The sequence below is a fragment of the Mastomys coucha genome, unplaced genomic scaffold, assembly GCF_008632895.1.
Source record: "Mastomys coucha isolate ucsf_1 unplaced genomic scaffold, UCSF_Mcou_1 pScaffold18, whole genome shotgun sequence".
Classification (NCBI taxonomy): Eukaryota; Metazoa; Chordata; class Mammalia; order Rodentia; family Muridae; genus Mastomys; species Mastomys coucha.
The window spans coordinates 2,408,263-2,429,937 of NW_022196900.1; the positions used below are offsets into that span (position 1 = coordinate 2,408,263).

Below are 21,675 nucleotides of genomic sequence, written 5' to 3' on the forward strand. Positions count from 1 at the left end.
AAAAAAAAAAAAAAAGACTCTGCCTCTGTTCCTGGACATCATTTTGAACACAATTTCTCTTAAAAAAAGAAAAAGAAAAAACAAAAAACAAAACAAAATAATAAAAGCCTATTGTGTTTTTATGGCAACTGACTTTCCATTTCTCTACACACTTGGGATACTATCATTATCAGGTTCTAACACTTTAGTCATCACACTAGTCTCCTAAATGTATATCTGTTTGTCCTTTACCTCAATGGGTTAAAAAAATAAAACATAATGATAATCAATAAAACCTAAGAAAGACTTGTATCTGTGACCCAACTCTGAGAGGTGATTAGCCAATCCTCTGCAAGGATTAGTCAATCATGTCAAATTGTGAAGCTGAGCTCCCCCCAACAGTATGAGACACAGTCACCACATATGTCAGAGATAAAAACCCAGAGGCATCTTGGGCCCTTATTTTTCTAGTCCTTGAGTGCTGAAACACCCTTTCTGTAATAAGAATTGTAATGCCGAATCATTTTTGTTTGTTTGTATGTTCCTTGTGCTACACTAAAACTACTCATTGTTTCTAACATGTGGATGGGTTCCGAGGTCAGATCCTAGTTCATAGTGAAAATTACTTATATTACTAAAGGTCACGTGAACATGAGCATGAGTATTGAACATATTTCCCGCCTTTGGTAACACACGCATGCACAAGTTCATCTGAGTGCACATGAGAGTGTCTATGTACATATGGAAGCCAGAGGTCAACCTTGGGTGTGGTTTCTCAAAAGCCTTTCCTGTTGTTTTTCCCACTGGCTTGGAACTCACTGAGTAGTCTAGGCTTGTTGGCCAGTGAACCCCAAGGGACCCACCTGTCTCCACCTACTCAGTGCTGGGATTAAAAGCGTGCACCACCATGCTCAGGTTTCTTATATGGGTTCTGGGGGTTGAACTTGGGTTCTTATGCTTGCGTGACAAGCTCCTTACTAACAATGCTATCCCCTCAACCCCTAGAGTTTTATCCCCCAAAAGGACAATTTGCAAGTCCATTTGGGTGAAGTCATTACAATGGTAAATACGATGAGTACTATAAGCTCCTGATGAACCAGCTATCTAAGAGGGTGGCATGGGTAGGCACATGCTGTCCAAGGACAAGGAGATGTTGTCTGCTTTCTGCTGGTAGGGCTGTGGCAATTGTTGCCTTCTATTCCAGATGCCACCCTAGGGAAGAAACATTAAGACACGGGCTGGGGATGGCTTTGCAAATATGTCTTATAAGAACAGTAAAGATGTCTAAACTGGTGTGGGAGGGAACCTAACAAAATCCTAATTCTTCTCTGCTCAGTAATGGGAATAAAGAAATCTCCTTTATGAAAACAGAAATACCTTTCCTATGCCTCCCGTAGACGGAGCTGCAGTGTGAGAAGGCTCCACTATGTTATTTACATGTCATCAAAAGCTACAAAGTTGTACTTCAGGAATAACTCTCCCTCTATTACCTCTTGACAAGTGGAGCCCAATTAAGAGCTTCCTGGGAGCTGGGTTTGGAGTGAATCCACTCTCTGCCTAGGAGCTCTGCTGATCACAGCTAAGCTGCAGTCCCTTAATCATGAAGGAACTGGACAGCTCCCAGGTCAGAGACACCACAGGGCCATGGCAGAAGGAGAGGCTGCTCATATCTGCTGATGGTTAAACCTGGGTCCCCTACGAGCTCCTGCTGGGCAATAGCCTGGTTTTCAGGATGCATCCTCAGAGGGATTCTTATTTGTTCAAAAATGGAGATTAAGTTAGGAAACCGCAAAGCACGCAGGAGGTATGCCCAGCATCCAGGCCTCTAGCCTACCTCAAATCCAGGAGTAAAGAATATAATGGGGAAAAGATGTGAGTCTGGGGAAGGGTGGGCATCCAAGCCTCGGTGGGCCATTTCCCACAGCTCTTGAAAGCAGTCATAAATATCTGGATGCCAAACACTGACAGACTGCCTTGTCCCTATCAGCAGATGTTTGCTGAGCAGTTATTATGTACATGCTTTATCAAAGAGAAAGGACTGGTACCTCCAGGAAGAGGTCCTCATTTGTGACTTAATGCTTATCTGAGCACCCTGGTTCTCATAGGCTCCTTCAATGCCCCAAAGCAGGAGACAGTCCAGTCTACCAGAAAGAGGACTGGTCAAGCCAGTGCTAAGTCCACACTCCCTTACTCACCTTCTGTACAGTGTACGCCGGTTACTGTACCACACCCCTCAGTTTTCTCATGCAAGGAAGGAATCTGACCTTTAAGATCTGACGAGACAGGACCTAGAGAGATGGCTCAGTGGTGAGAGCTCACACCGCTCTTGCAGAGGACTGGAGTTCAGGTCTCAGCACCCACGATGGATGGATCAGAACCTCCAGAAACTCCAGTTCCAAGGGATCAAGGCCCTCTTCTGGCCTCCCAAGGCACAACATCCACATACATACAGGTAGGCACGTACATATACACATTTTTTTTTAATACTTTTAAAAGATCAAACAAGGCAAATCTAAAAATGATTTTTGAAATTTGGTGTAGAAGGAGGTGAAAAAGTGTATCTTGGTTCTATTTAATTTAACAATCACATTGGGAAAATGCAATAGCCTGGAGGTTGAGAAAGACACGATTAAAAATAAAACAAAAATAAAACAACAACAACAACAAAAACTGATGCCCAAAATCAGCCCCACACCACAGAGAAGTGTACCTTTCAGGGACTGCTGTAGTCATTTGTCACTCATCCTGATCAGTCCCCACCCCTCCAGATTCATCGGATCCTAGCAATGAAAGGGCCTCTCGGCCCATCTCATGCAGTCTGTCCACAGAGCCTGGTCTCCACCCACTCCCGAGCATGGATGCTTTCAAGGCTAAGATGCTTTTTCAGTATGCGCTCCATGTCCTCTTAGTTCCAACAAACAGAAACCAAAACCTCTGTATCTGCCACTCATGGCCTTAGTCCCCTCGGCTATCTGGGCTCCTGACCGCTCTTCTCCAGCCTTGGGCCCAGCTCCTCATCCTGCACCTTTCTGAGAACCCCTACCAACTACCTTGGGGTTTACAAAGCGCTTTCCTTATAGCCCATTGGAAAAATGACATTTCAAGGAGAAGGGAAAACCTACATCCTGACTTCGCTAGGGTCCTCTTCACAGAAATGAGTTCTTCACCTTGGCTATCCAGAAGTTGACATTAGGCCTGAAAATAGCCATGACCTTTTCAGTCAGACCCCAGGGAGGAAATACTAAAAATATATGTATGTCTTCAGGCACCACAGTCAGTGCTGACACTATGAATAGCCCTCTGCTCCCCAGAGATTCAGTCAGGCAACCTGAAGGGACCTGCAGGCCATTTTGGATACAGGGTGTAAAGAAAGTCAACAGCCAAAGGTGGCCTTTTTCCTGTAGGATATGAGACATGGCCCAGAGCAGCAAAGACCATGTTCATTTCTAAGCCAACATGTGGCCCAGGAGAGGAAATGGGGGCCTTTGGCCATCTTAGAAACACAGGCCCCTCTCTCAGTGTTTGAGAATTATAAACAAGAACTTGGGCTAAAATGAAATTATGATTAAACTCAGTAACTATAGTATTATTAATTGAAATACAATACAGTAAGTGGTCTCTTTCCATGGGCTCTACAGTCAGGAGTCAAGCAACAGTAGCTGGAAAATGTTTAATGCATCTAAAATGCAGTGGGCACGAAACAGAATCATGGAAGTAGGAGGGGGGTTCTGGGTAAAAGAAGAGGCTTGTTGGTAATCCAAGGGGATGAAAGTGAACAATAGTGGGGACAGGATCAAGGGGCATTGTGTGTGTGAGCGTGTGTGTGTATGTGTGTGTGTGTGTGTGTGTGTGTGTGTGTGTGTGTGTGTGTGTGTGAGCATATGTGTGAGTGCTCGTGCATGTGTGTGTGTGAGTGTGTGTGTACACAGTGTGTGTGTGTGTGTAAGAGAGAGAAATTGAGAAAGAATGAATCATTCATTAACCCTGCATCTATACTGAACATGTACAAAGTATTTTCTTTTCTCTATTCCCTAAGCCAGTGGTTCTCACCCATCCTAATGCTGTGACCCTTTAATACGGTTCCTCAACTGTATTAAACTGTATGGTTGTATCCCCCAACCATAATATTATTTTCATTGCTACTTCAGAACTGTAACTTTGCCCCTGTTATGTTTGTTTGTTTGTTTTTGTTTTTGTTTTTCAAGATGGGGTTTCTCTGTGTAGCCCTGGCTGTCCTAGAACTCACTCTGTAGACCAGGCTGGCCTCGAACTCAGAAATCCGCCTGCCTCTGCCTCCCAAGTGCTGGGATTAAAGGCGTGCGCCACCACCGCCCAGCCTTTGCCCCTGTTATGAATCATAATGTAACTATCTGTGTTTTCCAGTAGTCTTAGGCCATTCAGCCCCCACAGGGATCACAACCCACACAGTAAGAACTGTGACCCTAAGGAACACAGTTTAATGCTTTGTATCACACATGCATAGTAGGCACATTGCACACTAAGTAATCTAGAGATGACTAAAGCTATATGGAAAAACAGGCATACATTAGATACAAGCACTACATTTTCAGTAAAACTCGAGCACCCACAGATTATGGTGTCTGCATGGGGTTCTGGGACCAGTCCCCTGTGAAAACCAAGGAATGCGTGTCTCTGGCTCCACCCCGCACTGGGTTGTTCATCCTACATGAGTATTATCAGTTAAAAATGAGCAAATGTTTACTGAGTCACTCATCGAGCTTGTCACTTTATCTTTGCCACAGCCAGATGAGGAGGCACTGTTATTATTATTTCCATTTTCACATTAAAAAAAAAATGCAGCCAATAGCCGGTAACTTGCCTAAGGTTATACAACTAGTGAGTAAGTCACCCTGGATATGCATGGCTGGAAAGATTATAGCACAGGATTCCCACAGATGTGGAGTCCCACAGGGACCTCTTGTCCAGAGGCTCAGCCACCCGCACTCCAGCCCGTCCCTCAGCACCCTCAATACCAGGCATTCACATCCTGATCCCTGCATTGCTGTCACCTGTGCCTGTGAGACTGAGCCAGAGTATCTCTCCTAACCTTGTGCTAAGCCCCTGGCTCTTGCACCTAGCTCGTCCACCAGTGATCCACACTGACGGTTTTGTGCTGCCACACATTTGTGGTATGCGGGTACGTGTTATGTGTGGACACACCACAGATTTTGGAATATGTGTTAGCCAACATTATCCAGCCCATCTTTCACTTCACATGTTTTCAGCTACTCGTGATCAGAAGTCATAAAATATTAGAAGTATTTCAAAATGTATGCTGTTTATTATATATGTAAATATTTGGAAGGCTTTATAAAAATATTGCAGATGTTTTACAATGACATTTTGTAACTTTTTTCTGTGTGTGACTACATGTATACATTGGGGGATACTTATATACATGTGTACACAGGGAGGCCAGAGGTCAAGACTGACCACCTTCTACTTCTCTCCAACTTATATTTTGCAGCACAGTTTCTCACTGATCCTGGATCTCACGGGTTTGGCTAGAGTGTCAGGCTTCTGAGGTCCCCATAGTCTCCTGTCTCTGCCTCCCCACCCCAGCACTAAGGTCACAGATGTGCGCATCACATTCAGCGTTTATGTGGGTTCAGGGGATCAAACTCAGGCCTTCACCCTTGTGCCGCAAGCGTTTTGCCCATCACGTCATCACCCCTGCCCTAAGTTTATATCTTTAAAAATGTTCGATGAAGGTATTAAATAAAAAACAAGAGATAAACATTAGGTTTCAAATTACAAAGCATTCTAAGTGGAGTGTTGAAACATATAAAGAACTGTAAAATGTAAACATGAAGCAACAAACTTACCAATGCAGAAGTGAGCCAATGGAATAGGCTGGCAGGTCTCAGAAGAAATCTAAATGGCCAGTACTATTTGAAAAAAAGTTTTTGACATCTTCAGCCACTGGGGAAATAAAAATTTAAATTGCTTTGAGATTCAAAAGTCAGAAAGGCTATTGTGTTGGTTAGTTTTATGTCAACCTGACATGAGCTAGAGTTACTTGGGAAGAGGAACCTCATTTAAGAAAATGTCCCCAACAGCCTGGCCTGTGGGCAAGCCTGTAATGCATTTTCTTAACTACTGATGTATGTGGGAGGTCTCAGCCCAGTGTGGGTGGTGCCATCCCTGGGCAGATGGGCCTGGATTCCATTAAAAAAAAAAAAAAAAAAAAAAAAAAATCAGCCGAGTAAAAGTGATGGTTTGTATATGTTTGTCCCTATTAGAAGGTATGGCCCCATTGGAGTAGGTGTGTCACTATAGGCACGGGCTTTAAGACCCTCATCCTAGCTGCCTGGAAGTCAGTACTCTGCTAGCAGCCTTCAGATGAAGATATAGGCTCTCAGCTCCTCCTGCACCATGTTCCTGCCTTGATGAAAATGGACTGAACCTCTGAACCTGTAAACCAGCCCCACTTAAATATTGTCTTTTATAAGACTTGCATTGGTCATGGTATCTTTTCACAGCAGTAAAACTAAGACAGTAAGCCAGGGGTGAGGAATCCAGTAAGCAGCACTCCTCCATGGCCTCTCTTCAGCTCCTGTCTTAAAGTTCCTGCCTATTTGAGTTCCTGCCCTTTGAAGATGAACAGTGATGTCAAAGCATCAGCAGAATAAACCTTTTCCTCCCCAAGTTGCTTTGTGTCATGGGGTTTCAACACAGCCATAGAAACCCTAACAAAGACAGCTACCAACAAAAAAACAAATGACAAAGCCTGGAGAGATGGCTCTGCAGTTAAAGAGCACCGGTTGCTCTTCCAGAGGACTGAGGAATGATGCCCACCACCCACTCAGCAGCTGACAACCATCATGACTCTAGTTTTAGGAATCCAGTTCTAGGAATCTTCTGGCTTACTCAGGCACTAAGCATATAAGTGGTTCACAGGCATAAATGTGAGCAAAACAACCATAGTCATAAACGTAAAAATTAAGAAAACCAGAGGTAACAAATGCTGGCTAGCATCCAGGGTTAAAGGAACCCCTACTCACTGTTGGCAAGGGTATAAACTGGCACCACCACTGTGAAAATTAATGTGACAGTGTACTAGCTAGTTTAGTGTGTCAACTTGACACAAGCTGGAGTTATCATAAAGAAAGGAGCCTCCCTTGAGGAAATGCCTCTATGAGATCCAGCTGTAAAGCAGTTTCTCAATTAGTGATCAAGGGTGGGAGGGCTCATTGTCTGTGGTGCCACCCCTGGGCTAATAGTCCTGGGTTCTATGAGAAAGCAAGCTGAGCAAGCCAGGGGAAGAAGCCAGTAAGCAGCATTTCTCTGTGGCCTCTGCATCAGCTCTTGCCTCCAGGTTCCTGCCCTGTGTGAATTCCTGTCCTGACTTCCTTTGGTGATGAGAATAAGCTGAATAAACCCTTTCCTCCCTAACTTGCTTCTTGGTCATGATGTTTTGTTCCGGAATAGAAACCCTGACTAAGACAGGCAGATTCTCAAAAAGCCACAACTAGTTCTAGCACACCACTTGGTGCATTCTTGAAGGACACCAAGTCCCACCACCGTCTGCATGTTCACTGTTTCTCTATAATAACAAGGAAAGTGAAGCAGCCTAGATGTCCATCAACAGAGTCAGGCATCTACTGGGGACTGCTTTTTGTATATTTTATTTAGCTATGTCTAAATGGTTAATATATAGGAAGTCACATGATGATGTACTGGCCAAATTTTTCTAAAATGTGCAAATTGTAGTTTTTTTTATATTGTAGTTTCCCATCAACAATACATTGCTCACTGGTGATGTACACTGCCTTATCGGATGCACAAATCCCCCCCCCCACAGCAATCTTGAGGACCATCGACATTTTTCAATAACTCTAGAGTGGGACTGAGTTAATAGCTCAATGGCAGAGCTCTTAACTAGCCTGTATAAGGCCCTGGATTCACGGTTCACCAGCACAAAAGAAAAGGAGAATAGTAAAATCAATAGCACCTACCTCTAACTTAAAAAAGAAAAAGTAAGGGAGCTTCCCACTCTGTTAACTAAGGATTACCTTCGTGAGAAATGGCTCAAGGGTTAAGAGCACTGGCTGTCCTTCCAGAAGACCCAAGTTTAGTTCCTAGCACCCACATGATGGCTAACTTCAGTTAGGTGTCTGTCACTTCAGTTCTAGGGTATCCAATGCTCTCCTAAGGCCTCCACAGGCTCTCCACCCATAAGGTGCACGGACATACAAAGGCAAAATATCTATGCACATAAAATAAATATTTTAAATATTAACAAATGAAATGTGTTTCCCAGTAGCCTGTCAGGGATACTGGGAAATGCTGAAGAGATCAACAGTGGAATCTGCTTTTTTCCAGAGAATAAAGCACCTACATTTCAGCTCCATGTCTTGTAAGTTCCTGAGTCCATGACTCCTCTAAGCCTCTACTTCCTCATTCTCCAAGGGAGACGCATGTGCTCGGGTACACACACACACACACACACACACACACACACACACACACTACTAGCACAGATCTTAACATCAAGTAATCCTGGAATTACTATGCACATCCTTTCTTTCCTACAAGCACAATTCATGAAATGAACTGGATGGCCAGTGCTCTTCCTTCATGAAACCTGCCTGCCTCTCTCCCAGAGGAGCTCCAGCCACTTGCTGCTCTGCACACAATGGGACAGTAATTTCCTTCAGACCTGGCAGAGAAGCCTAATCCTCCCAAGCCAAAACTGGGGACATCATCCTTCTTGCTATCAAGACAGAGTTTCTGACCATTCAGAGGGCAGAAGCATGTCCCTTGGTGTTGGTTTTTATTGGCAACAGGTTTTCATGACACTGAGAACAATTGTTGCTCCCTCTGTAGCAGCAGCAGGTTGGGCTCTGACCTGGGAGGGATTAACCCAGCATCTAACTGATTGGTTTTTTAAAGATTTATTTATTTATTTATGTGTATGAATACACTGTAGTTGTACAGATGGCCATGAGCCATCATGTGGCTGCTGGGAATTGAACTCAGGACCTCTGCTTGCTCCAGCCGAGCTCACTCCAGCGTAATGCACTGTAGCTGTCTTCAGACACACCAGAAGAGGGTGTCAGATCTCATTATCGGTGGTTGTGAGCCACCATGTGGTTGCTGGGATCCGAACTCAGGACCTTTGGAAGAGCAGTCAGTGCTCTTACCTGCTGAGCCATCTCGCCAGCCCCTAACTGATTGTTTAAGCCACAGGATTTCATCACCCATCCCTTTGACAAGTCCTTGAGCAGCCTGTGGAGTTCAGAAAGGATAACTGAGGCAGGCAGTCCTAAAGAGTTGGGGTGATGGTCAAAGCCAAATCTGTACCCACTTTTACTCATTATCAAGTGCTGTTGAGCACACTCACAGAAGAGTGACCTAGGCATATGACTTCTCTTCTAAGTATATGCAGTGTTTATTGAAAGAGGGAATGATTCCTAAAGAGACATATAATCTGACAGTTTGTATCATCCCACTAGGGGATAGTCTACTTTTTGTCCATTCGTCCATTTCTCTGATGTTTTCTTCAAAAGAGAGACAGAGAGTAGCAGCGCTGTAACTGTTAGCAGCGCCTTGTAGGAGGTCCAGTGTGAATACATCTTCCATCCGCTTCCCACCAGTCAACATTTCTCAGCTGCCAATTAACTAGGCACCTGGCCCAACTCTCCTTTCGGCTTTCTGGAGTTGCTGCTGCTGTATTTACTGTTTTCTTTTAGTGTTCTGAGCCAGAATACTGCTAAGTAGCTCAGCCTCTTCAGAAACCCACAATGAAGTTTGTGTACGGCCCAAATTAGAAGTTTGTTTTCAAATCCCTTTCTTATGCTCCTGAGTCGGGACCTAGCCAGCCTCATCCTAGTGATCTTCCAACCTCAGCCTCTTGAGTTACGTGTGTACCACCACACCCAGACTTCTGGACTCTCTTTAGCTACATCTTGGGTGTGCTCTCCAGAGGCCTCATGTTTGCTACTAGTCTTTTCAACCTACCAGCAAGAATGTAGTCTGTCAATTCCTGATTCCTCTAATATCAGGTCCTGACTCAGGAGCATAGGAAAGGGATTTGAAAACAAACTTCTAATTTGGGCCGTACACAAACTTTGTTTGATACGAGTAAAAATCTAGTATCCAACTTCCACCCTAAAATATCTTTGGTGTGCCACTGTAAAGAAATAGAAGTAAAGATTAAACTATAAGTTAAATGTTTCTATGACAGTTTATAGTCTTTGCCAGCTTGGTTGGATTTTGAATGACCATGGAAACAGTTTTGTGTATGTGGTGGTTTGAATATGCTTGACCCATAGGAAGTGGCACTATTGAGAGGTGTGGCTTTGTTGGAATAGGTGTGTCCCCCTGTTGGAGGAAATGTGTCACTGTGCAGACAGGCTTCAAGGTCTGGTGCTTAAGCTCCTCCTAGTTGCCTGTGGATCAAAATGTACAACTCTTGGCTCCTCCAGCACCATGTCAGCCTGCACAACGCCATGCTTCCCACCATGATGACAGTAGACTGAACCTCTGAAACTGTAAGCCAGTCCCAAATTAAATGTTTTCATTTATAAGAGTTACCTTGATCATGGTGTCTCTTCACAGCAATGAAATCCCTAACTAAGACAGTTTAGGAAAGTATGTCCAAAAAGATTTAACTGATGATAAAGACCCATCCTGAATATGGGCAGCAACTTCCTGACCATGCACAGTATGTGAGAAGCTCCTGGCCCTACAGCCACTATGATGGGCTTTGTAAGCCAAATCAACCTGCCCTTGTTTCCCTAATTGCTGTTGTCAAGTATTTTGTCTCAGTACAAAGAAAAATAAAAAATAACTTAGCAGGAAAAACTCAAACTCAATAGTATTCATCATTCATAGTAGAAAGACCACATGTAAGAGACAGTACCCAGTAAAGTCCATTGCAATGGATTCAATAAGGATCTCAGCTTAAACTCATGTAAATGGAGAAGCATGGGAGGGGAGTGGTTAGAGAGTTAAGAGGATTCACTGTTCTTGCAGGAACACAGGCTTCATTCGCTGCACCCACTTGGTAGTTCACAACCATTTTGTAACTCTAGTTACAGGGATTTGATGCCCTCTTATGGAGTCCATTAAATATTGGACATATGTTGTGCATTTATGTACACTACCTAGCCAAAACAGACACATTAAGTAAATCTAAAAAATAAAAAAGAGGGGCTGGAGAGATGGCTCAGTGGTTAAGAACACTGACTGTTCTTCCAAAGGTCCTAAGTAAAAATCCCAGCAACCACATGGTGGCTCACAACCATCTGTAATGAGATCTGACACCCTCTTCTGGTGTGTCTGAAGACAGCTACGGTGTACTTACATATAATAATAAATAAATAAGTCTAAAATAAATAAATAAATAAATAAATAAATATAAAAAATGAAAGAGTAAAGAAGGTTAAATTTGACCAGTACATACTTTATGCATGTATGAAAAATAACACTGAACCCATTAATCTGTTAAATTAACACATATTAACCAAAAATAAACGTTATAAGCCAGCCATCATGGAAAAATAAATTCCACCATTCAAGAAGCTGAGGCAGTGCAGCCAACCATTGAACTGAGCAAGAGGTCCCCAGTAGAGGAGTTAGAGACCAGGAAAGGGGATAACATTTGAAATGTAAATAAAGAAAATATCCAAGAAAAAAAGAAAAAAACAAACAAACAAAAAGGAGAACAAAAGAAAAAACAAAGAAGCTGAGCCAGGATGATCACAAGTTTAAGATGGTCTTTGTAGCAAGAAAATAAGCAAATATCAATAAATGGTGATAAAAATAAGTTATATAAGCAGTAAGCCAAGAATTTGAGACTGGATACAGGTTTTAAGGTGTAGGACATGGGAGATGATAGCTCAGTTGGGGAAAGCTTGACATGCAGGAGTACCTGACTTCAGTCTCTGGCATTCATATCAGAAGCTGGACAGGCTAGCTCAAGTTTATAAACCAGCTCTGGATAGAAGCAAAGATCACCGAATACCTATAGGTCACTGAGCTAGCCTCACCTATTAGCAAGTACCCACCAACTCCCAAGCCCCACTCTTCATCCCCCATCCCCTAGGCCCATTATAAAATTCCTGAGGAAAAAAGGCAGCAAGGTTGACCTCTGACCTTCACGCGCACATGCACACTCACCCACACATTTGTACTACATAACCATACACAAATCAGATTGAACAAAATCTTTATTTTTTCATGTCACAAATTTCAGCTTCCAAATAAAGATAAATATTGTGTTTCATCATCATTCAAAAGCTAGGCTATGCTTCTTCCTACATACCTTCTCTCAATTCTTTCTTTTTCTTTTAATATTTGAGACAAAGCATCATATACCTCAAGGTGATCTCAAACTCACTGTGTAGCTGAGCCTGGGCATGAACTCACTGTGTAGCTGAGTCTGGGCATGAACTCACCGTGTAGCTGAGCCTGGGCATGAACTCACTGTGTAGCTGAGCCTGGGCATGAACTCACTGTGTAGCTGAGCCTGGGCATGATTCACTGTGTAGCTGAGCCTGGGCATGAACTCATTGTGTAGCTGAGCCTGGGCATGAACTCACTGTGTAGCTGAGCCTGGGCATGAATTCACTGTGTAGCTGAGCCTGGTTATGAATTCATTGTATAACTGAGCCTGGGCATGAATTCACTGTGTAGCTGAGTCTGGCCTTGAATTTTCAGTCCTTTTCTGCTTCCCAAGTACTGTGATCACAGGCATGTGACACCATACCTGGCTTCTCTAGAATCTTTTTTTAAATATGTAAGTGTGTGTAGTCTGTATGTGTATATGACTATCCATGTGAGTGGGTGTGTATGTACCATACATGTAGAGGCCCAAAATTGACACAGGTGTCTTCCTCAGCCGTACTTCAATTTCTTCATTGAGTCTGTAGCTCTTGAATTCAGCTAGTTGGCTGATATAAGCAAAGCACGGTGAAACCACTAAACTAGACCCCTCCTTGGGCAGAAGGACAGTTTATTGGGGGGGGGCAAACCACAGGGATGCCTCAGAAAACAGAGAACGGTACTCAGTGGGGAAAGCCTTGTCAGTTTTATTGGAGCAGAGAACTGCTGGAGGTGATGTACAGGCCAGAACAACCTGGGAGTTAGTGGGGACTCCGACCTGCTGCGGGCTCTTCAGGCTAATCAGGAACTAGAATGATTTCCTTCACCTGACCATTGGAGGAAGATAGGGGAAGTAGCGGCTTTCCTAACAGACAGAATCCCACCTCACAACATTTCGGAGAAACGATGAGTTTAAATCTGTTTAGTGGATAGCAACCCTTTCGTTTTCTTGGTAAGAATCGGGCAGGGTTTGGGCAGGGCTATCATCTCAGGACATTGACACTGCCATGGGTGAGGAGCTGCTTTGTAATCTAACAGCAGTGTGCCACGGGGATGCCCTATCTCTGCCTTCTAAGGGCTGGGGTTGCAGATGGCCACCCTGACTACCTGGCTTTTCAGTGGTTACTGGGATCCGTCCAAACTCTGGTCCCGTTTATCTGGCAAGTGCTTATCCACTGACCGTCTCCCCAGCTCTTGGAATCCGTTCATTATCCACCTTGTGAACTCTTCCCCATTCCCTTAGTTCCAAAGAACAACTTCCCTCTCACATATATGCATACTCTTCATTATGCTGAATCGAGGCAACAGGAGAAGAAAATTTAAAGGCTCTGTTGACCTCCATAATGAAGAGCCAAGCAAAAAAAAAAAAATAAAAGAGTCAAGATATAAGCAAGTTTATGTGGGTTCAGCTGAAAGAAGATTTGGGGGCTGGAGAGGCAATTAAGGTTAAGAGCCAGGTCCCTCCCCAGCACCCACATGGTGGTTCCCAACCATCCATAACTCCAGGTCAGAAGATCTGCTGCCCTCTTCTGACTTCTAGGGATACCAGGCATGCACATGATGCACACATGCAGACAAAACATTCATACACAAAAAAAATAAAACCATACTCATCGATCTCATGTTTAAAAAAAAAGAAAAAAGAAAACGGAGAGGCAGCACAGTTGGGAGTAGACCGTGCCATGTTAACTGTTAGCAGCTGCCATGTTAACTGACTTGATCTCCTTCTCACTGTACCTCTGGTAATCCAAGCAGCACCTTGCACTTGCTAAGCACACACTTCCCACTAAGCTACGTCCCCGCACTAGATTTTAAAGTTCTGCTATGACATCATTGGGAGAAAGAAAGACTACTCTATTCTGCTTATAATTACAATTGGCTACCAGGCAAATTATAGGTGGTGCCCACCTGGGATCCCAGCACTCCAGGGCAGAAATAGGAGGGTAACAGGTTCAAGGTCAGCCTGGGCTAGGTAGTGAGTTCAAAGCTATCCTAAGCTTCATAAAGAAAAAACAGGCATCAAAAATAAGTTAGTATTTGCTCTTCTATTATCTACTGGCTGGGACTCAGTGCTAAATTGAACCATGAATTATGACCTACAGCAACATAATGTTAAGTGCCAACAAGCTAACAGGTCAGTTGGCAATATTGGTGTGTGTGTGTGTGTGTGTGTGTGTGTGTGTGTGTGAGAGAGAGAGAGAGAGAGAGAGAGACTACTTTTATACACTTAGGTCTCCTCTCCCCTCTTAGACATCCTATTAATTTATTCTCTATTGTGATGATTGATGTTAGGTGTCAATTTGAGTGGATTAAGGAACACCCAGAGACCTCACGTAGCATTGTGTATGTGTTTATCAATGTGCATGTTTCCAGAGGTTAGCAAGTATATGGACGACTGAACAGGGCATCCACCCTTAATGTGGGAAGGCACCATTTAACCAGCTGTGTACTTGAGTATAACAAAACGGCAAGAAAGTAATCTTTCTGGGACAGACTGATTCTCCTGGCCTTGACATCAGAACTCCAGGGTTTATACCAGTACCAACCACCTTGGTTCTCAGGCCTAAAATCTCAGAATGAGAATTATGCCATCAGGCCCATGGGTTTGAAGCTTGTGATCTTGGACTAAGTCAGAGAGCCAGCACTCCACAGCTCCAGGCTGCAAACAGCATATCCTGGGACTTCTCAACTCCTCTCACCATGTGAGCTACTTCTAGTCAGTCCTGGGTAGGTAGATCGGTTGATAGACAGTGGATAGATGGGTAGATATAGACATGAGAGATGGTTAACAAATAGCATATTGATATGTATCAATAGATGATACATAGATATATAATAGAAGATTGATGGATGTATGGACAGTGAAAGAAAGAGAGAAAGAAAGAAAGAAAGAAAGAAAGAAAGGAAGGAAGAAAGAAAGAAAGAAAGCTAGATAGATACATATAGATATCTTACTGATTCAATCTTTGAAGAACCCAAACTAATGCAGTCATGCTCACAGCTTTATTTTTTTATATTTTTTTTTTTGCTTCACTGTACCTATTTTTATAATCTACTTCACTCCTTATAAAACAAGACTAAATATAAATAAATAGAAATCACATTCTTGGTCACTTTGCATGTCATTTTCCTATGTATAGAATAAAAGCCTAGGACACAATGTCTAACACATCACTTCAGCTGCAACCCTGCCAGCTAGTCCTTCATTTCTACAGCTCAGAGGCCATGCTGTGTCCTTGACATAGTAACTGTAAGCAGCACCAGGTCCTTCAGTATATGGTAAGTTTGCCTTATAATCTGTTAGGTGGAACTTCTGTTCTAGAAGAATATTGTCAGTGCCACTGATGAATTTTAAAGGACTTGGTATTATCATGATCTAAATGTCCTTAGACCAGGAGCTAGAGCACTAACAGTTGATTTTGACTTAAGATGGGCATAAAACTTAAACAACTAGATTGAGTCTGAAGGGACCCCACTGGATATTCACCAACCCTGTGTGGCAAGTGTTAAAGGACAGTCACATCTCTGTGGTACAGATGAGGAAAGATAATGCAAAGAGATCAAGCAACCATGCAGGTCACGGTTGGCACATAAACTGAACTCTGAACTCCTGGCTCTACATCACTCTCCAAACCCCCAAACTTGGCAACGATCCTCCACCTCCCCCTGAGCATTCCCGGGCCATATGTCTCCTGGAACCACTTCACTGGTCTGTTGCTGTGAGCAGTTGCACACCCCAGGTCTATGGAGCGCCAGAGAATTGGTATTATCCCTCTTGGACTTGGTATTAGTATCAAGGTATCTTGGTCTTATTGGTATTGGATCTGGTGTTTGAAAGCAGCAGCCTTGTAGCCTTAAACCCTTTAGTCCTGAGCTAAAGATCTGAGTTGAGCTCTCTCAGAGCTCCTTCTTCAGCTAGGCACAAGACCCTAGTTCCCTAGGACTACCAACTGCCCAGAAACCCATGGAGGAAAAAAAAACACAATGAGTGAACCAAGCCACAGATGGTGCGATGGTTGGCCTTGATTGTCAACTTGATGCAATAAAGAATTATGCAGAAGGTACTCTCCAGGTGTGTCTGTGAAGGCGTGTCCAGAAAGTGTTAGCTGAGGGGAAAACTGACCCTCAACGTGGATGGCCCTTTTGAACCAAAATTCAAGGATTCAAGCGTGAAAGTGATGGGAGGAAAGAATAGTGGTGCCTGCCTGCTTTTGCCTTTTTCTGCTGAATAAATGCATCTGTCACTGTTGCTGCTAAGGTCTTCCACGGACCCCAGCTTCTTCAGCCTTCCCATGTAAACTGAAGACAGCTACTCTCTAGAGATCCAGCCTTCAGCAGCAGCAGATCAGGACTGCCAATCCAGCCAGCATCAGGGACTGGATGACAACCAGGCTCTGCCTCTCTGGCATGCAGAGAGACGTTGTACTGTCAGTCCCTATTATGTAAGCCAATCTAGTCCATTTCTTTTTCTTATAAACATATAAACATGTGTGTATTCTATTGGTTCTATTAGAGCCTCTAGAGAGTCCTGCCTAGTAGAGTTGGCTAAACTAATAGTAATAGAAACTTAATTAACTGCTTGAAAAATATAACCTTATAGCAACTTCATTGTGAAATTATTCCTTTAAAAGTTCCTTAAACGTAAGAACAATTTAAAAATGAGATAATTACAAAGAAAAGCTATTTCAAAAACTTCAATTTTATTAAAGTTTTACATTTAATTGAAGGTGTGGGTACATTTTTACTGTGTTTAGTTAGGAAGCTTCTAGAAAATTGCAGAAAGTTAAAAGTGTTCCTGGGTCTTCTGTTGCCTAAATTCCCCCATGTCAGCTTAGAGGTCTTTTAGTGAAACCACTCCTTGTGGTTGCTAAATTTGGCCACGAAATTGAGCCTCATCTGTTGGGGAGAAGATGAGACTTCTGGGGAACGCTTTGGGCCAGCCAACACGAGCAGTTCTGAACTAGGGATCCTTGATTCCAGGGATTCAAAAGCAAGCTTCCTCGATCCACACCAAGCCTCATCTTCTCCAGATATGATGAGAAAATGCTTTAAAAAAAAAAAAAAAAAGACAAACTCTAGCAAAAGAGCCACTGAAGTCAGCCACCCTGGCACGGGTATGGCTTTAATTACCCACAAGGAGCCTTGGGGTGCACAGGCAGGGTCCCAAAAATGCTGTAAACTAGAAGCATCCTGCATTCCAGAAAGACTACTTGTGATTCTGACAAACTTCCTGTACTCCTGTGAGATGCTGGCATGGAAATGGGCGCTTCTTTCAAAGCTCATTGGTGCTAGAAGAGCTGCCTTCACAGAGCCTAAGGTGAGACCATCTGGCACAAAGCCTTAATCCCTGGAGTCCTCAGAAGGCAGCAAGGAGAGAAGCTGGGAGGATTGGCTTGTGCATCCTGAGGGCTGGTAATGATGACAACAGTACTTCCTGGCAGGCTGAGCCTGAGTCTTGGCTTTAATCCCAGGCCTTTGGGGAGTCCCAGGGAGCTGGATTACTGGGTCAACAATATTGATGGGCCCTGTTGAAGTTTCAGCCAGATCCAGAGCTTGCTTCCCTGCTGGCAAATGAAAGCATGCAGTTCATTTGAGTCCTAGGAGGCCTTCTTCAGTCCTGCCTCGGGCAGAAAATAAAGCTGGGCAGACTCTTGAAATGCTTAGAGATGTAGGTTTTTATTGGGTGGGAGTCGTGCTTTGTTTTGCTTTGTATTTCAGGGGTGGTGGTACTGGACCGAGCCCAGGACGAGGCTAGAAGAGTGCTCTCTTCTGAGCTGTGCCTGCAGCATCACACACAGGGCTGACTTAGAGGATCTGTGGGTAGAATCTTTTCTACACGCATTGTCTTGATGCCTGGGCCCCCTGCATTGATAAGTACCACACAGCCGTTCCACGTAGTAAATGCCAATGTGTCCACTAGATTAAGGAGAAGTAATTTACCTTATTGGAGAATACATGACATCCAGAACAATGTAGTTCATGAAAACATATTTATATTCTATTAAACATACAGCCACATCCCTCATGCAGACTAGGATACTCAAAACCAAGATGCATAGTTGCCTGCAGGGTGTGTGGCTGGTTCCAGAAACACATTCCTGGATCATGAGGTTGACTTCGTGAAGGGTAATTCAAGGAGACAGATTGTTCTCTTATCCCACAGTCTGAGCCAAGTTCTCTCCCCACCCTCAGCACAGATACTGATGTCTCTGGACCCATCAAAGCTTGTGATAGCTCGCTTAAATCCAACCAAATCCTGGTTAATCCTTATCCCTACACTACTCTCAGGGATATTAAATTTTGAAGATCAAACATCATCATTTAGATAGTATACTTGAAAAACAAGAGCTCATTTACCATTTCTCACAATTTTAAAATGATTTTTTTAAATTGATTATTCAGTCTTCTCCACATTTGCAGGAACAAGCTATGCCTTACCCTGTGAAATCAATGAATCCTTCAAGGCTCACCTCCGTACTGAGTCTTCCTCTTTGGAGAGTCTTTGGAGGCCAAGCCTGAGACAAAACAAAATCACTTTCAACAATGCAGAAATCATTTTCCATTCACACATTTAAAGCAGGAAATTTTGATGAAATAATAATACCTATGTGAAGACTAAAATGTCTTTTGTTTGACAGAATAATGTCTAGAATTAAAGGGAAAACAGCAATTACAGCTGAAGAACAGAACATCCTGAGCTCCAAATCCACACAGCTCTTAGCATCTCACCACCATTTTGCAGAATAACAAGGAACTCTCTTTGGATGTTCAGACCTGATTTCCTAGCAATTTATGGAAGCAGAAAGCTCTTAGGAACTAGCAGGTTGAGCTAAGTCTGTGGGAGGGTAGAGACCAAGGTTCCAAAAGCCACAAGAAGTGAACCAAAAAGCAATTATGAGAGGCGAGGGTCTGGACAGAGGGCTCAGTATGTAGACTACTTTGTCACACAAGCACCAGGACCTGAGTTCGATCCCCAAAACCACTGTATAAATACCAGTTGTGGTGGCGTACACTTATAACTTCAGTGTTGTGGAGACAGAAACAACTGGATTACCGGGGCTCACTGGCCAGCCTTGCCCCCAGAACACCGAGGTGAGAAACCATGTCTCAAAAAAAAAAAGTAGATGGTCTCTGAGGAATGACACCTGAGACTGATATGTGTGTGTGTGTGTGTGTGTGTGTGTGTGTGTGTGTGTGTGTGTGTGTAAAGAGAGAAAGAGAGTGCTGGTGAAGGTAAGAGCACTGACTGTTCTTCCGAAGGTCCTGAGTTCAAATCCCAGCAACCATATGGTGGCTCACAACTACCCATAATGAGATCTGACTGATGCTCTTTTTCTGGTGCGTCTGAAGACAGCTACAGTGTACTTATGTATAATAATAAATAAATCTTTGAAAAAAAGAGAGGGGGGAGAGAGAGAGAAAGAGAGAGAAAGAGAGAGAGATTCATTCTATATATTAGAGAACCTTGTGTAATATACTGATCAAAGAGAGCAAAAATGTGGAATGCTATGAGCCCAGCTTTGAGCCACCAGTTCAGTACCTGAAGCTTAGACACTAGTTAGAGCTGTCTGTGTCTGTGTGTGATAAATCTATGTCCACACATGCACAGATCCACACACACAACAATGTCATAGATAGCAGCCTTGGAACTTGGCTAAGAGTTGGTACAGGCTGAAGAGAATACATATCGAAAGATATGGCATGTTTCAACTCTGGAAAACTGGAAGAAGGGCAGGAGGTAGTGGTGAGCACCTGTAATCCCGGGACTGAGGGGGCACAGCCAGGAAGATAGTGAATTCAAGGCTGGTAGAGTCTACATGAGAAGACCTTGCCTCAAAACAAAACAAAACAAAAAGTGAAGGACACAAACATTTCCTGCCGCTATTTCTAGTATCATTCATGATGTGGAAGGCCTTGCTTTATGCATATTTTTTGTGGTCTTCTAATTTCTACAGTAAGTATAAGGGTTTTTTTTCTTTTATGTACAATAAAGAAATATTTTCATTGTCCTAAAAGAGGAAAATAAAGGCTTAAGATCAAGGAATAAATAATAAGATAAATTCCACTGAGAAGAGAAAATCAGTAGATGGGAGGCTCAGGCAGGAAGGTGAGGAGAGAGAAAGAGGAGAAAGAGAAGAAAGCATTAAAATCAACCTGAGAGACTACCCAGGGTTGGAATTAAAGACAGCTCTGAGGTGATGCACGCAGGCACTGTGAAAAGAGGCGAATTTGTGACACCGTGGTTGTGATGTTTGCACCCCTGTGACAGTTAGTGTGTGCTCTGCCCTGGGAGTGGCACTACTAGGAGGTGTAGACTTGTTGGAGTAGGTGTGTCACTGTGGGTGTGGGCTTTAAGACCCCCATCCTAGCTGCCTGGAAGCCAGTATTGTGCAAACAGCTTTCAGATGAAGATGTAGAGCTCTCAGCTCCTCCTGTACCATGCCTGCCTGCGTGCTGCCATGATCCGTCCTTGATGATAATGGACTGAGCCTCTGAAGCTGTAAGCCAGCCCCAGTTAAATGTTGTCCTTTATAAGACTTACCTTCGTCATGGTGTCTGCTCATAGCAGTAAAACCCTAAGATAACCTCTGTATCCAGTTGTGGCCCATGTAATAAAAACAACAGATCCAAGATATCAACTGAATATGTAGCCAAAAGATTCCAAGAGCCAGAAGTGGTAGATGACTCCATATGTGCCAAAGGCTCCATAATGTCTTAGTCACTGTTTTGTTGCTGTAAAGAGATACCATGATCACAGCAACTTTTACAAAGGAAAGAATGTGACTGGGGCTGGTTTACAGGTTCATCGTGGTGGGAGACAGACAGATACGGTTGGAGCAATAGCTGAGAGCTTTACATCCTGATCTGTAAGCAGTAGGCAGAGAAAGAGAGAGAGGGCCTGGCACAGGCTTTTGAAACCTCAAAGCCACCCTCAGCTACATACCTCCTCCAACAAAGCCATACCTCCTAATCCTTCCCAAACTGGTCTACTACTAACTGGAGACCAAGTGTTCAAATACATGAGCTCATAGTTCACATTCAAATCGTAACCAACAGACACAATGTCTGGAACAAAAAAGCCATGACAGTATTATAATAGCCCTATCTTCATGCACAACAGTTTACAGCACAAACATAAATACAATTTTATACAAAGTAAAAGAATGATTAATTTACATATAAATCCTTTCGCACTCATCCCCTCTATTGTGAAGATTTTCAAGTCATAACACCTTTAACATCTACAGTTAACATCTCCGGTTTCCTGAAGTCTTGTTTGTATTAATCTGAACAATATGCAGATGTCTTGTCTTTCAACTTCCCAAAATCCCAGAGTATTTACAA

At 43.3% G+C, this 21,675-nt stretch overlaps 1 long non-coding RNA gene across 1 annotated transcript in view; it reads right to left on the reverse strand.

Moving 5' to 3' along the window:
* The window catches only part of LOC116095279, a 48,339-nt gene that overhangs the window by 16,939 nt on the left and 9,725 nt on the right, over positions 1–21,675 (reverse strand). The window contains exons 2-3 of the long non-coding RNA XR_004120525.1: positions 18,769–18,845; positions 5,826–5,922 (exon numbers count right to left, since the gene is read on the reverse strand). This is a non-coding gene — a long non-coding RNA (uncharacterized LOC116095279). The remainder of the gene's footprint in view (positions 1–5,825; positions 5,923–18,768; positions 18,846–21,675) is intronic.